This window comes from Euphorbia lathyris, chromosome 6, assembly GCF_963576675.1.
Source record: "Euphorbia lathyris chromosome 6, ddEupLath1.1, whole genome shotgun sequence".
Classification (NCBI taxonomy): Eukaryota; Viridiplantae; Streptophyta; class Magnoliopsida; order Malpighiales; family Euphorbiaceae; genus Euphorbia; species Euphorbia lathyris.
This window is the reverse complement of record NC_088915.1, coordinates 30,102,631-30,120,639: the sequence shown is the minus strand read 5'-3', so window position 1 is coordinate 30,120,639 and position 18,009 is coordinate 30,102,631.

The following is an 18,009-nucleotide window of genomic DNA, read 5'->3' as shown; positions in this document are numbered from 1 at the left end:
GATCCTATGAGCCCCTTTCTTTTTGTTATAGCTATGGAAAGAAGCTTAATATTCAGAAGTCCAGAATGCTTTGTTCTAAGAATATGAGTAGAAGAATGTGCAAGAATTTGAGTGATATTTCAGGTATTCCTTTAACCAACTCTTTGGGTAATTATCTTGGGGTTCCCCTCCATAGTGATAGAGTCTCTAAAGCTTCTTTTAAAGAGATTCTGGATAAAACTTCTAGCAAATGTGCTAATTGGAAGGCTAAAACATTGTCTCTTGCGGGGCGTCTTACTCTTATTCAGTCTATTAATTGTGCGGTTCCCAACCATATTATGCAAGCTTGTAGATTGCCGGAGCCGGTCCTCAAGGATCTGGATAAAATAAACCGTCATTTTCTTTTGGGAATTCAGTAGATAGTAAGAAGATCCATCTTGTTCCTTGGAGGGAGGTTTGTAAACCTAGAGATATAGGAGGTCTGGGGATTAGACAAGCTAAATATAATAACAAAGTTTTATTGATGAAGCTTCTTTGGAGAATGTGGCAGAATCCTTCGGCGCTTTGGGTTCGCTTATTGTGTGGTAAGTATAGAAAAGATAAGATTTTTGGAGGGCCTAAAGATAGAGTTGTTAATTGTTCCTTTCTCTGGAAAGGCCTCAGTTCTATTTTTTCAGAATTTTGTTCTGGGATTGGTTGGGATGTGGGTAATGGTAAGACTATCAGTTTCTGGAATGACAAGTGGATTGGTGACAAGTCTTTGTTAGAGGTTTGTAGCTCCCTTCCCCCTGTTAATTTTCGCCACTGGAAGATTGCTGATGTGGTAGATTCTGAAGGTGATTGGATTTGGTCAAAATTTGATTCTTTCTTTAGCTTAGATACTCTCCTTAGAATTAGAGGAGTGAAGATTAGTAGCATGGAAGAGGATAGGGATAATTATTGTTGGGCTTCTACCAATAATGGTGCTTATACTTGTAAGTCTGCCTTTGAGGCTTTTAGCAACAACGAAGAAGAGCCTCACTCAGATATTTGGAAGTCTGTATGGTCTATGAAAGTGCCCTACAGAATTAGAAGCTTCTTGTGGCTTGGGGTTAAAAACAGACTTCTTACTAATTCATATAGAAAAAGACGCCATCTGGTGGAGTATGGAGATTGTAGCAGATGTGGAGGGTATGAAGAAACCATTTGTCATGCTCTTAGGGATTGTGATAGAAGTAAAGCTATTTGGAGGAAAATTCTCCCTAGTCATATGGTTGATATGTTCTTTTCTCATTCCAATCTTGAGTGGTTTGATGATGGGGTGAGAGGAAAGTTGCTTACTAATCTGGAGCATGGTGAGATCTTCTTTGCTGTAGTCTGTCACCAAATTTGGGATTGGAGAAATAAGGAGATTTTTTGTGCTGATATTATTAATATCCCTAACTTGGTTGACTTTTTTTGCAAAAAAGATATATCATATTATTAATAGTTTCAAGGATGACTCTCTTGCTAGATATACTCAAAGTAAGGCTATTCACCTTCTTTGCTGGAGAAGACCTAGGGAAGGTATGATGAAGCTTAATACAGATGGCTCTTGTCTAGCCAATGGTAATATTGCTGCAGGTGGAGTCTTGAGAGATGATGGGAGTGCTTGGATTTCTGGGTTCTCGCATAATATTGGCATAGGTTCTTCCTTCTTGGCTGAGTTGTGGGATATTTATTCTGGCCTTATCTTGGCCAAGAGATTGGGGGTGGAGAATCTGATTGTTGAATCTGATAATCAGGAAGCTATCAGGATAATCTCCAATAATAAAGCTATTGGGTTGCATAGCAAGAATTTGATTAAAGGGATCAAGAGGCTTTGCCATTCTTTTGTTTCTGTTTCTTTCTGCCATATCTTTAGGGAACAAAACAGAGTGACGGATCGTCTGGCGGCTGCTGGTCATGAAGGAAGTTGGGGAGTCACTACTTACTCTTCTCCTCCGGCGTTTCTTTCCTCGATCCTTTTGGAGGATGTGGTGGGGGTTAGCTTCCCGAGGCTGATCCCGGGTTAAGTTTTTGTTTTTTTTTTTGTTTTTTTTTCTTTTTCCTATCAAAAAAAATAAAAAATTGTTCATGCTTTCCTTCGGTTTTTTTTGGAAGACTTCGGTTTTTATTTTTAATAGTTACTACATATAATTAATAAATGTACCTGCATCCTTTCAAAAAAAAATAAAAATATATAAATGTACATGCATGTGGCTTTAAAACCATTTTAATGCAATGCATGAGTTTTTATATTAGGTATTCCCATTATTCCAACTGAAATTATATTAACTACTATCATTTTAAGATTTTTTTTTGTTAAGAATTACAAATTAATTTTTATTTAAATTATTATAAATATTAAATATATCATTCAACTCGTAAGCATGTAACCATAAAAAAAAATTAATTCAAAAAATGAAAAATTGAGAGAATTTTTTTTGATAAAATTATTATCCATTCCTTAACATTACACGAGATTTAATGATAATATATATATAATCCTAAAACTTTATATTTTTATGAGGTAATTCTGAAATATACATACTATAATGCTGCATCAGTGGTACCTTAAAAACTCCTAAAACTTTATTAGTTTGTTTTTATTACTTAAACATTAAATACCTTTCAAAATATTTTATTCCAAATTGCAGTTTTTGAATTTTTTAGTTGATGGTTATTTTTCCCAATTTGTTTTTCACTACCATGACTATTCTTAATTTTCTAGTTGACTATACAATACCACGTTTTATATTCATTTTCTATTACAAATTAACTATTGATAATTTTAAATTTGAATAGTTCAAGGTAATGCGTATTAAAAAAATAAATTTTTAAAAATTTATTCTTCATTTAAAATTTAACATGTATAAATGCAATATGCAAATCAAATTGAAATTTATCCATAAAATTAATTATTTATCTGAAAATAAAAAAATTAGCGTGAAAAACACATAAATTTATTTAATGAATAATTGAAGGGAGTATTAAGAGTATTAGTTGCATTAATATTAATATTTTTTTATATTAATATTAGTTACATTAATACTATACATGCAAATCAAATTTGAACTTATCCATGAAATTAATTATTTATCCGAAAATAAAAAAAGTTAGCGTGGAAAACACATAAATTTATTTAATGAATAATTGAAAGGAGTATTAAGAGTATTAGTTGCATTAATATTAATATTAATATTTTTTAATATTAATATTAGTTAATTAGTATTAATATTAACATTAGTTGCATTGTCCTAAAAAAATACATTAGTTGCATTAATATTAGTTACATTAATATTAATATTAATATTAGTCCCATTAATTATTCATGATGGATTGATAAGAAATTTAAAAAAGAAAAAAAAGAAATTACAGATCTGACGACTGTTACCAAGAAACGTTTAGATTTAGAGATAAGGTTATAAAAAACTTTTTTTTTGTTATATTATCTCTAATGGCAAGTTGTTACTCATATTGAAAGTAACAACCAAATGTCTGCCATTAGAGATCACCTTTCTATATAAAATTTTGATTAAATTCCAATTTTTTAATTAATTAATCACTAATATGTTATTAAAAAGATATAAATATATGTAATATTGTGATAAAGATATGTTTATTATAATTTATTAAGAAAAACACATTGACAATTATAAATTATAAAACGATAAAAAAAACATGAATTTGTTTTAAACTAAAAAAAATGAATTAGGCATACTACTATATATATATATAGTAGTATACCTAATTATACAATTTTGGTGGAAAGTCGTGTCGAAATTCGGACAACATAACAATTTCAATACAATTTTTACATGATTGACGACAAAGGCAGAGGACCAATGCTGAATATGGATTGAATGGGGTCAAAACAATGAATAGATTAAGAGTTTTTTTAAAAAAACCAGTAGGGCGGGTGAAATTAAATGTAGATGCAACTAACTTTCAAATCTCCTCTCGTTTGGGTAAAGTTTAGCGGTCATGGATATAATTTACCCGGATATTGACAAAGTTTAGTAACAATCCATTAGAGGATTGTTATTTTTAAACTTTTATGGGATCAAATAAAATATTAATTAAAAATAGGGACTAAAACCATAAATTTTAAAGGACTGTAACTGTAATTTTTTTAATTTGAAAATGCAAATTTTAAAATTATAGGAGACGTCTTACCAAGATCTGACGATTGTTACCAAGAAACGTTTAGATTTAGAGATAAGGTTATAAAAAACTTTTTTGTTATATTATCTCTAATAGCAGGTTGTTACTCATATTGGAAGTAACAACCAAATGTCTACCATTAAAGATGATCTTTCTATATAAAATTTTGATTAAATTTCAATTTTTTTAATTAATTAATCACTATTATGTTATTAAAAAGATATAAATATATGTAATATTTTGATAAAGATATGTTTATTATAATTTATTAAAAAAACACATTGACAATTATAAATGATAAAATGATAAAAAAAAACACATGAATTTGTTTAAAACTAAAAAAACAAATGAATTAGGTATATATATATATATATATATAGTGAAAGTAAAACAATAAAAATTATACAATTTTGGTGGAAGTCGTGTCGAAATTCGGACAACATAACAATTTCAATACAATTTTTACATAATTGACGGCAATGATAGAGGACCAATGCTGAATATGGATTGAATGGAGTCAAAACAATGAACAGATGAAAAGTTTTTGCAGAAAACCAATAGAAGGGCGGGTGAAATTAAATGTAGACGCAACTAACTTTCAAATCTCCTCTCGTTAGTTTATAAGTTTAGAGTAATAAAAATTTATTCATGCTTTTCTTCAGGTTTTTTTTTTGGGAAGACTTCGGTTTTTATTTTTAATAGTTACTATATATAATTAATAAATGTACATGCAACCTTTCAAAAAAAATAAAAAAATATAAATGTACATGCATGTGGCTTTAAAACCATTTTAGTGCAATGTGATGGGGCGTCCGGTAGAGCTCTAAAATATATTATGATAAGTGTAGGATTATGGTTATGGATATGATCTTTCTAAGTGCGCTAACTCTACTAGACGCTACTACTTAGGGGCAAGTGTACCCCGTCGTATCAAGTAATAATCCAGTTAAGACCGGGTATCGAATACACGGGATTTATAACAACAAGTATTAAACTACTCGGTTCTATTCGTTATCTAGGCGGTGAATAATTTAGGTTGGTTTGGGTGACAACTACAAACTATTCCTAAATTATTGGTGAGACAGATTTATGTAATGAAAAACTCCACGGAATGATATGGGTGACGATAAGTTATAAATATAATAAACAATAACTCCGAATATATTCGATTGATGATTTACTCTTGCAAAGACGACTACGTGTAGTTCGACCGACCCGTGAAGTATTTAGACTACGTGGTTCCTAGTCAAGGCGTGTCTAATGCTGGGGATCAGAAACTAGGGCCCGCAAGTTCCGTGGCTTGTCAATTCCTACGATTTCCGGTGCGTCACTTCCGGTAAGGCAACACCTATATGAATCCCTAAAGATAGCCCGAATGGCGTCGGCAATCGCGCTCCCCTACACAATAATCAATTACGAGTATCAAAACAAGTAATAAACATCAACACGTATAGAGAATAGAAATTGCAAATCATATATTATAAATATGGAGAGCGTAAATGCGGAATACAACCAAGCCTAATACATAGGAAGAGTACAAGCTAATTAGCGAGTAGAGAGGGAAGAATCGGCCCTCGGAACTAGCTAACCGGACTCAAGGCCGTCTCTTAGGTCTTGGAGGTGGAACTCTCGAGCTTGGTGGACGAAGATGGAACGGAACTTTGACGGAATGCTGGAATAAATGAACAAGCTCTCAAGGTGGTAGAGTTTTGTTACATAAAAACCGAATGTCTAAATAAGTGCTAATCACCCTTATTTATACACATCAAGCTAGGGGTAAAATTGTAAATTCACAAGATACAAGCATGGAGATACATTATTTCTGCAGTTTTCCCATGACACGCCCCGCGTATTGGCCCATTCCGTTAATAATTTCCTGCGTGTGGATCGGATTCAGAACAGTTGTCTCAAACACGCCCCGCGTAGACTGATATACGCTCCGCGTATTTGAGCTCCTGAGATTTAATAGCTTGAATCGTGCCTTTTACGCCACGCGTAGCCTATAGGACGCCTCACGTATTTGAGTTCCTGGTTCTTTGGATTGAAGAATTCCCAAATACACCTCGCGTGTAAGGTGGGACACCGCGCGTTGAGCCTGTTGACTTGGGAGACCATGCAGTCTGACCTTCATGATTGAGCTTATCATTGCTTCTACGCCCCGCGTGGTAGTTCATACGCCCCGCGTATCAGTGGGTAAGTCCCACGTGGTGCCTGTGGACTGAGCAATCAGTCTGACTTGGTGTCACACGCCCCGCATGGTGGTTTATACGCTCCGCGTATGTCGGTGGGATTTGCTTCTGCGAAATACAATTCTCGAGAGCCGAGTTAGCTTGACGTTTTATTTTCTAAATCTAATAAAAAATAAAGGAAATTAACCAAAAGTACAGATTTTATTTTTATTTCGTTATTTTATTAAAAACACCTTATTTTTGTAATTAAACTTATTTATTTAGTCCAAAATTAAACTGTAAACCAGCCATTAGGGGCAAGTTTGCTAGGGTTTGTGTGGATGTGGATCTTGCGAAACCCTTATTATCTAAGTTCTGTGTTCAGAACAAGGTGTTCTTTATCGAATATGAAGGCTTACATAACATTTGTTATGATTGTGGCATTTATGGTCATTCTCAGGAAGGTTGCCCCAAAAGGGAGAGTGTTTTGAAGGAGACTGTTATGGAGAGTGTGAGTATTTTTGTAGGTAACCAAGGGAATGAAGGAAACTTCGGTCCTTGGATGGTAGCTAAACGGACTACTCGTCGTAGAACTCAGCCTCCTATTATGCAGAATCTTCCTCCTGATATTATCAAGAAGGGGATTTCCGCTCCTTCTAAGCCTATGGCTGCCCCTAGTGTGAAGGAGAAGCCTACCCCCAAGGCTAGGGAGGAGGCTGGTACCAGCTTAGCTCTTAGGTCTGGCTCTAGGTTTGGTGCCCTATCTATTGAAGACGTTCATGAGCCTGTCCAGGGAGATGAGCTTATGGAACACAGTTTGCCGGGTCTGGAGTCTGTTGTGTCTTCTGAGCTAGTGGTTGATTCTGTTAATCCCCTCTTTGCTTCCAAGAATGAAGCTCAGGGGGGCCCCCTGGTTCAGGCGGCCCGAAAGATGAAGGAAACTATTGAGGGTAGTTCTTCTATTCTTACTGGTGGACCTGGAATTGGGAATCCAATGGGGGTTATTAAACCTGGCTTGAAAAAGCCAAAGGGCAAACAAAAAAGCATCCAGAATTCCTTGGCTTTTTCAGAGAAGAGGGGACCTGCGGGTACCTCGGTGAGGCTCTCAGGAGCCCCTAGTAAATACCTGGCTTAGGTAGGTTGGTGCGGTCAGTCTCCTCCTTTCTATGGACTTATTGTGCTGGAATGTTAGGGGTGCGGCTAGCAAGGCTACCCGTATCCATATTAATGACCTAATTAAACAGTTTAACCCATCGTGTTTTGCTTTACTGGAAACTAAGATTAGTGGAGAGAAAGCAGATGAGGTGGTTAATAAGTTTAAGAACTGGAGGTGTGTTAGATCGGAGGCTACTGGCCGAGCTGGTGGGATCTGGCTTTTCTGAAGGCCAGATTGGATTCATTTTGATGTTATTAGTATCGATAAGCAGTTCATTCACTGTAAAGTGAGAATTTCTGGTATTACTCCCTTCTTGACTACCCTTGTGTATGCTGATCCGATCTTAGTTAATCGCAAACGGCTGTGGGAGATCCTCTTTTCGATGAGTGGTAGCATCTCTGAGCCCTGGTTTATTGCGGGAGACTTTAATGATATCGGCCTTATGAGTGACCAGAGAGGAGGTTCCAATCATTATGTTAATCGTTGTCTTCACCACAAAAATAATATGGATTTATGTGGGCTTTCCGACTTGGGGGCTTCGGGTCATAGATTCACTTGGAAACGCAATAGTACCTTTGTTCGTTTGGACAAGGTCTATGCTAATGTGGCTGCCCTGACTTCTTTCCCTGAGTGTTCTGTTTTAAATCTTTCGTTCCGTCATTCGGACCATTGCCCTATTTTGTTTAGACTTTTGAGAGGCAACCGGCCTAGGGGGAAGAGACCGTTCCAGTACCAGCTGGCGTGGGAGTCCCATCCTAAGTTTAAGGAGTTCATCCAAGATAATTGGAAACCTCATTCGAATGTCCTGCAAGCTTCTGAAGGGTTCAGGAAGAAGGTGCTTGGTTGGAATAAGAATGTCTTTGGGCACATTATTAGAAGAAAGAATAAGTTGTTAAAAAGGATGGAGGGCGTTCAGCGTAGGTTGGATGTGAGGTTTGATCACAGTTTAGATGGCCTCCTTAGAACCCTTCAGAAGGAGCTGGAAGCTGTGCTTAGGCAGGAGGAGCTTCTCTGGTTCCAGAAGTCTAGGAAATCCTGGATTAGGGATGGGGATCGTAATACCAGGTACTTCCATCTGTCTACTATGATCAGGCGGCAGAGGAATAGAATTGAGGCTATCAAAGATTCTGATGGGGAGTGGGTGTATGAAGATGAGGTGATTCGGAATTTGGCTCTAGAGTTCTATAAGGAGCTTTTCAAAGAGGATCCTGTTCAGCTGGAGAGGGCTCACTCTATTGCTACCTTTCCTTTGATCAGTGAGGATATCAGTCAGAGTGCCTTTCTTCCTATTTCCCGAAAAGAGATTGACCATGCCATCTTCAGCATTGGGGCGTCTAAAGCGCCTGGTATTGATGGTCTTCCAGCTGGCTTCTACCACAAGCACTGGGGTGTTGTGAAGGAGGGTATCTATGAGTTTATCATAGGTGTGTTCAATGGGTCTAAGGATATTGAGCTGGTTAATAGAACTCTCCTGGTCCTTATTACTAAAATTGATAAGCCTTCTTCCTTTTTGCATATGAGACCCATCAGTCTTTGTAATGTTCTTTACAAGACGATTACAAAAATTGTGGCTAATAGAATCCGTGGCATTCTTCCGGAGATCATTTGTCAGAATCAGGATAGTTTTGTACCCGGTAGACAAATGATGGATAATATGGTGATTGCCCAAGAAATGGTGCACACTATGAAGATTAGGAAAGGGAAGAAAGGCATTGTGGCTCTTAAGCTGGATTTGGAGAAGGCCTATGATCGCATCAACTGGAACTTCCTGATGGAGAGTCTGGAGAGAGCTAGGATCCTGGACAGTTGGAGAAATCTTATTAAGGTTTGTATTACTTCTCATGTGTTTCAGGTTATGGTGAATGGGGATATGTCGGAGGAGTTCTCTCCGGGTCGGGGCATCCGTCAGGGTGATCCTATGAGTCCCTTCCTTTTCGTTATTGCTATGGAGAGGCTGTCCCACCTTATACAAGATGCCATTGATATTGGGAGTTTCCACCCGGTGGCCATCAACAGTTTCTGTCCCCAGGTGACCCACTTATTCTTTGCGGACGATGTCCTTATCTTTCTTGAAGGTAATGAGGAGCAGTTGAGTGTCATTATGGATATTCTGGATTGTTTTTGTTCGGCCTCTGGTCAGAGACTTAATATCCAGAAATCTAGGATGATGTGCTCTAAGAATATGAATCCGAGAATTTGTAAAAGATTAAGTGATTTGTCTGGTATTCCTCTTACTAATTCTCTTGGGAAGTATCTGGGGATTCCTCTCCATAGTAAGAGAGTGTCTAAAGTTTCTTTTAAAGATACTTTGGACAAAGCCAATACGAGGTGTGCCACGTGGAAAGCCAAGACTCTCTCCCTCGCTGGCCGTCTGACTTTAATTCAATCTGTGAATTCCGCTGCTCCCAACCACATCATGCAGGCTTGTCAGCTTCCGAATCATGTGCTTAATGATCTTGATAAGATTAACCGAAGGTTCCTGTGGGGGGAAGCTGCGGAGGGAAGAAAGATCCACCTGGTGCCTTGGAGTGAGGTTTGTCAGCCCAAAGATTCAGGGGGTTTGGGCATTAGGAGAGCTAAGGATAATAATAAAGTTTTATTAATGAAACTCCTTTGGCGTATGTGGCAATGCCCCTCCTCTCTCTGGGTTCGCCTTCTTTGTGGTAAGTATCGAAAAGATAAGATCTTTGGGGGCCCGAAAGAGAGAGTTATTAATTGTTCCTTCCTCTAGAAAGGGCTTAGCGCCGTTTTTGCTGAGTTTTGCTCGGGGGTTGGTCTGGATGTGGGTAATGGTAAGTCCATAAGCTTCTGGTTTGAGACCTGGATTGGGGATAAACCTTTAGTGGATGTGTGCACTTCCCCCCCACCTAGTGATATCCAAAACTGGAGGTTAGCCGATGTGGTGGACTCTGAAGGGGACTGGGTTTGGCCTAAATTTGATTCTTTCTTTAGCCTTGAGACTCTCCTTAGAATTAGAGGAGTGAAGGTGAGTAATCAAGAGGAAGACATGGATAAGCATTGCTGGGCGCTGACTAACAATGGAGTCTATTCTTGCAAATCTGCCTTTGAAGCTTTTTCCCTTAACAGGACTGATAATCCCTCGGATATTTGGAAGACCATTTGGTCCCTTAAAATCCCCTACCGCATGAGGAGCGTCCTGTGGCTGGGCGTTAAAGACAGATTACTTACTAACTCAGATAGATACAGAAGGCATTTGGCGACCTCTAGAGCTTACGGTAGATGTAGAGGCCATGTTGAATCGTTGTGCCACGCTCTTAGGGATTGCCCTAATAGTGAAGAGGTTTGGAAGAAAATTCTCCCTCATCATACTTTCTCTTCCTTCATGTCCCATTCTGTGAACGACTGGTTCTCAGATGGTATTAGGGGAAAGTTATTGTCTTATATGGAGCATGGGGACATTTTCTTTGCCATTATCTGTCATCAAGTGTGGAAATGGAGGAACGAGGAGATTTTTGATAATAAAGCTGTGCTTTTGCCTAACTTAGCTGAGTTCTTCTTGAAGAAACTCTCCTCTATTATTGATAGTTTCAAAGGTGAGTCCCTTGCCAGATCTTCCCCGAGTAGTGATGTCCACCTCGTGAGCTGGAGCAGGCCGAGAGAGGGGGTTGTGAAGCTGAATACTGATGGTTCCTGCCTCAGTAATGGTAAGATTGCTGCCGGAGGTGTTCTTAGGGATGCGAGAGGCGCCTGGCTTTCTGGGTTTACCCAGAATTTGGGTTTGGGTTCTTCCTTCTCTGCGGAGCTCTGGGGCATTCTCTCTGGGATCCAACTATCGATTAGGCTGGGTGTTAAGAGGCTTTCTGTGGAGTCAGATAACTTGGAGGCCATCAATATGATTTTGGGTAGTCATGCCATGGGTCTTCATAGCCGCAACCTTATTAAAGCTATTAAGAGGCTTAGCCCCTCATTTGATATCCTAGAATTGAGCCACATTTTTCGGGAGCAGAACCGTGTTGCAGATCACTTGGCGGCGGCAGGCCATGAGGGGGTGTTAGGTGTTTCTACCCTTACCGTTCCCCCTATCGCTCTTTCTCCTCTTCTTTTAGAGGATAGGATTGGGGTTAGCTTTCCTAGGCTAATCCCAGTGTAGTTGCTTGTTTTGCTTTGCTTTCATTTCCTACAAAAAAAAAAAAACTGTAAACCACGCTAAAAGATAGGGACGAAACGCCCCTATCACAATGCATGAGTTTTTATATTAGGTATTCCCATTATTCCAACTCAAATTATATTAACTATCATTTTTGGATTTTTTGTTAAGAATTACAAATTAATTTTTATTTAAATTATTATACATATTAAATATATTATTCAATGCGTAAGCATGTAACCATAAAAAAAATTAATTCAAAAAATGAAAAATTGAGAGAATTTTTTTCGATAAAATTATTATACATTCCCTGCATTACACGAGATTTAACGATAATATATATATATATACCGCGATGCCTTTAAAACTCCTAAAACTTTATTAGTTTGTTTTTTTACTTAAACATTAAATGCCCTTCAAAATATTTTATTCCAAATTGTAGTTTTTGAATTTTTTAGTTGGTGGTTATTTTTCCCAATTTGTTTTTTCACTATTCTTAATTTTCTAGTTGATTATACAATACCTTTATTTTCTATTACAAATTAACTATTGGTAATTTTAAAATTGAATAGTTCAAGATAATGCGTATTAAAAAAATTATTCTTCATTTAGAATTTAATAGGTATAAATGTAATATGCAAATCAAATTTAAACTTAACCATAAAATTAATTATTTATCTGAAAATAAAAAAGTTAGCGTGGAAAACACATAAGTTTATTTAATGAATAATTGAAGGGAAGAGTATTAGTTGCATTAATATTAATATTTTTTTTTTTTTTGGAAGAAAAGCCTTTCAATTAAACGGAACAGGAAAGAAGGTCCTGTTCAAGAACAGATGTTAGCCAAATCGGCCTTACAATTGAATTAGAGGAATTAGCATTGGAACGGGAATGCCTAGCAACTAAATGGGCAGCCCCGTTCGCTAATCTAGGAACATGAAAAACCGAGAGGTCCCGGTTATTTGATAAAAAATGATTGCAGTCTTGTATAACTAAACCGAACTCAGATAAGTCTCTCGTCTTACGCTTTAAAGCTTGCACTACTTCTAACGCATCGGTCTCAAACTCAACTAATCTCCAAAGATGTGTGGTAGCCCATAGCATTGCATCCCGAAGCGCAAGCGCCTCCATTAGCCTTGGCGGAAAGGTTCTGTGATATAGTTTGCTACCGTAGCAAATTAGTTGACCTGAATCCCCCCTAACAATCATCCCACTACCTCCCTCGTTCGATTCTCTGAAGTTGGCTCCGTCAACGTTACATTTGACAAAACCATTTTTTGGTTTTCTCCATCCAACCGAATGGTAAAGGGGAAGCTGCTGAACTGCTACAGTCGGTTCTTCCTGTCGATTAGTTCTGCGATGATCAGCTCCACTTCGCTCCCTCACTCGCCCCTGCATCTGTCGAAATTTCTGTTTTCGCGAGCCCGACGCCTTCTACCAATTCTGCACCTTGCGGTATCAGTAGCAGACCTGCTGCTATAAATTGCATTGATAGATGTTGAGGAACAGGGCCCTTCCCAACCGCACCGTCCCCAGCCCCAGCCTCTCTGCTTCTAGCCTGGACTATACGGGCCTCTCCTGTTGCAGCGCTTTGGGTCAGATCTCCCCGAGCTACCTCTCCTTGCGTGGCCAACGACGTTCTTTCTGCAGGTCGCCTGACCGCGAGCCACTCTTAGAGCTGCAGCTTGCCACGCCTTATACTCTCTGCTGCCGTTTCTTCGATCCCGTTCCAAAGTTTGTTATTCCGTTGACGCCAGATCATAAGCACAACCAAGATTCTGTTCACTAAAGTCCCGTTGTTTGTATTCTGAGAACCCGATAATAGCCATTGCAAAGCTGTTTGGAATTCTCCTATTGGTTGTGATATCCCTGCTGCTCTCCAACATTCCCCTGCAAAAGAACAAAGTGAGAATAAATGATGGCACGACTTTTCCCCATCTCCGCACAGAACACAGGTGAGCGGCACTGGAATGTGACGCCGAGCTAGGTTTGCCCTAGTGGGGAGGCAACCCGAACACAGTTTCCAAACGAAAGCTTTCCATTTTGGGGGAATATTTAGTTCCCACAACCTCTTCCATCCCTCGATAGGCGTTTGGTCCCACAGTTCTTGTTCGATTGCTCTATATCCCGATTTGGAAGAGTACCTTCCATCTTTCGTTAGATTCCATATCTGTGTGTCTCTAATGTCGTTTATAGGCAGGGTAATCTCGCAGACCCTCCTAGCCTCTTCTTCACAAAGGCACCCCATCACCTTTGTTCTATCCCACTCCCTGGATCCATCCATAAACAGCTCCGAGACCTTCATATCCTCCAAGCCTTCGATACAGACCAAATTAATGCAGTACCTTTCCAACGAAGGCACCCAAGGGTCTCTCCAAACATTTATCTCCTCTCCGTCTCCCACTCTCCACCTCATCCCAATTTTCAAAATCTCAATAGAACCCCAAATACTTCTCCAAATAAAACTAGGATTATTGCCTAATTTGGATGACAAAAAGGTGTTAGTAGCAAAATATTTAGCTTTGAGCATTCGACTAACCAATGTATTAGGGTGATGAATCAACTTCCATCCCTGCTTTCCCAGCAATGCTAGATTAAATAAATGTAGGTTCCTGAACCCCAGCCCTCCTTGGTCCTTCCCTTGACATAAGGTAGACCAATCAAACCAGTGCATACTTCTCCTTCCTCCCTCCTTCGTACCCCACCAGAAAGAGTTCATCATACGCTGAAGCTCTTCACAAATAGATTTCGGAATTAGGAAGGTGCTCATGCAAAAAGTTGGCAGAGCCTGTGCTACCGACTTTAAGAGGACTTCTCTACCCGCATTTGATAAGTACCGAAAGCTCCAACTTCCAAATCTTTTTCTCAGTCTATCAATAAGGAACAAGAAAATATTTCTTTTTGATCTCCCAATCAATGATGGCAGTCCCAGATAGCATCCCGTATCTAGGGGTTCATCCACATTTAACGTCGAGCTGATCGCCTCCTTCACCAATCCCTGCATGTTTTTACTAAAGAAAATGCCTGATTTTGCCAAATTGATTGCCTGTCCCGATGCCACTTCATACTCGTGCAATATGTCAACCACGGCTTGAGCCTGTGCCACACTTGCTCCAAAGAACAAGAAACTGTCATCTGCAAAGAATAGATGAGAAATTGACGGTGCTCCCCTTGAAGCTTGTTTTCCAGTTCCGCCTTCACAATCAACTTAGATAGCACTTCGGCACAAAGGATGAAAAGGTAAGGAGAGATGGGATCTCATTGTCTTAAGCCTCTGCCCGGAGTAATTGGACCCTCAAGCCTCTGATTAACCACCACTCTATAGCTAACCGTAGTGATACAAAGCATAATCCACTTAACCCACTTCACATGGAACCCCAACCGAATTAGAACAGCCTCCAAGAATCCCCAGTCCACTCTATCATAGGCTTTACTGATATCAATCTTAAGGGCAACCTGACCTTTTGCCCCTTTATTATTTCTCTTCATAAAGTGTATGGTCTCAAAGGCTATTTGCACATTATCAATTATAGACCTTCCAGGAACAAAGGCAGATTGGCTCTCATGTACAATCTCAGGCAAGTGAGCTTTTAGTCTATTTGCCAATACCTTAGCTATTATTTTGTACAAAACATTGCACAAGGAGATGGGCCTGAAGTCCTTTATTGACAAAGGAGCCTCCACTTTTGGAATCAGCACAATTGTGGTATCATTCAGATTAGCTGGGAATTCAGCCCTTTCAAGCCATCCTACACAAGCCCTAAAAATATCCTCCCCCATTAAGTCCCAGAAGGATTGAAAAAAACCCGGGCTCAGCCCATCCGGCCCTGGGGACTTATCAGCATGCATTGAAAAAACAGCACATTTAAACTCATCAATTCTAAAGGGGGCAATTAAATCCGCATTCATCTCACTAGTAACTGCTCTGTCCAGGATGTTTACCGTATCTGATTGAGAAAAAATAGAAGGCGAGAAAAGGTTTCTGAAATACTCACTGATATGTAAACCAAGTAGCGTCGGATCCTCTATAGATATGCCGCCGTCATCCTGAAGGCCAGTAATCACCTTTTGTCTTTTCCTTGTTCTGACACAGGAGTGGAAAAAGCGAGTATTCTGATCCCCTTCCTTCAGCCAAAATACCTTAGCCCTCTGCTTCCAGTACTGCTCCTCTTATTCCAGGACAGTGTTATATAGCCTTTTCACCTCCAGATACTGCACTTCAAACTGTCTTCCCACCTTATCTTGGAGGAACTGTATCTGTCTGACCAAGCTAGCCTTCAATTTTTTCCTGTACTCTGCGCCCCACTTATTCATCACCTCTGCACATCTATCAAGTCTGTTAACAATGTCCCCCCTTCTTTGCTGACCCCAATTACCGGTTACCATCTCACGGAACCCTGGCTCATTCAGCCAAGCATTCTCAAACCTGAACGGTCCCTTCCTACTCCGCTCAATCTCCCCCTCCAGCTGGATAATTAGCGGCAAGTGATCTGAATAGGCAGAGACCACGTTCCGGAATTTATAGTTTGGAAAGATTTGTAGCCAGCCTGCACTGGCAAAGCCCCTATCCAGCTTCTCCCAAACCCACCCTTCAGTACCTCTCCCCCTTTCCCAAGTAAAAGGGCTACCTTCACCCACAAGCTCAAACAAACCACACTCCTCGATAGCCAAGGCAAAATCTCTGCTAAGTGTCAAAGGGTAGTTAATACCCCCCATCTTCTCATCAGGGCTTAAAATACAATTGAAATCGCCCACTACAATCCAAGGGACCGTTGCGATATTTGCCACCCTGCGCAGGAGATCCCAAGACTCTTTATGTCTGCTTCTCTCCGCAAACCCATAGAAACCCACAAACCTCCACAAACCTTTTGCTTCATGTTTCACCATGAGATCTATATGGTGATCAGAATAACCTTGCATAGTGACGTCCAAGCCCTCCTTCCACATCACTGCTAGACCCCCACTCCTCCCTCTTGCATTTACTGCCATCACCCCCTTATAATGTAAACTATTTCCAAGACCCCTAACTCTGTGTTCATTAGAGAGAGTCTCCATGAGGAAAACAATATCAGGGTTGTTAGTCCGAACTAACTCCCCCAACGCACGAACTGCCCGAGTGTTTCCCAGCCCCCGACAGTTCCAGCTAATACAACTCATTTACCCCGGCAGACCTGATCCTCAGGTCTTGCCGTTTTTGAATTTTCAGGTAACCCCTTATCTGTATTTGAAATAGCGCTACCCTTTCCTGTCCCTGACCTTTTCTGTGGACCCTTATTTCCGGTATTAGTAATATCCCCTAACACATGATCATCCCCCCTACTCTCTGCCCCCTCCCTCCTTCTCTTCCTAATGTCTTGCACATCTATACCCTCATTTTCCTTCTCCCTCTCATCAATCATCTCTGAATCCCCCACTTCATAAGGCCTAGATGATGAGCCACCCCTAACCCGTATTCTAGTAATTTGTTGATGAATCAGATGTCGATTCAACCCTTCCCCCAACCTCAGCCCACTCATCTCTCTACGTAATTCACTCTCCCCTATACCTCCTTGGCCCGACTCTATCAACCACCTCGACCCCCCTTGATCCCCCCCTCTACGGATTGGTGCCTTTAACCACTCCCCCCATTCTCTCTTTATCTCTAGACCCCCTTTTTCAAAGACCCTAGTGCAAAATCGGTCCGCATGCCCCACTAGTCCACAGAGATAACAAAATACTTCCAATCGTTCGTACTTGAAATTCACAAACTTCCAGTCCCCCTGAGCTCGAAGAATTTTCTTAAACCTCTTTAAAGGTTTAGTGATATCTATAGATACCCTGATACGCATGTAAGCTCTATACATCCCCCTGCTATTATTCACATCATATTCCAAGAACACTCCCAAAAAACCACCCAATTGCCTTCCGACCTGTTCCGACAAGGCCCCTATGGGCAAATAAAAAATCTGGACCCAAATCTCCATATTATTCAAAGCTATATTCTCCGGGTTTTCTCCCGAATGCAAGTAATCCCATACCAAAATATAATTATCGAAGGTCCATGGGCCTCCCCCTAGCACCCTATCACGATCTATGACATGAAAGAATTCAAAGGTATAGAGATTATTACATATCTCCTCGATTGTCACTCCTCTGCCCGGCCTCCAGATGTTTGGAAGCCGAATCTTCATTGCTGGGAAGTTGATTGTTTTATCAGTGACAAATCTCCCCAATAAACACAGGCTGCCATTTACTGTTTCTTCAGCCGGGGCGGTCAGCCCCAAATCGATCCCCACATCCTCTTCCTCTTCTCATTGCCCTATCCCCTCATTGTTATTCATTTCACTATCACCTTGTGGAGACACCTCTATCAAAATTGGCTCTTCCCCCTCCCCCAAACCTTTCAAACCCCGGCTTAACGACGGAAAGCGCAACAAGGTAACCTGAGAACAAGA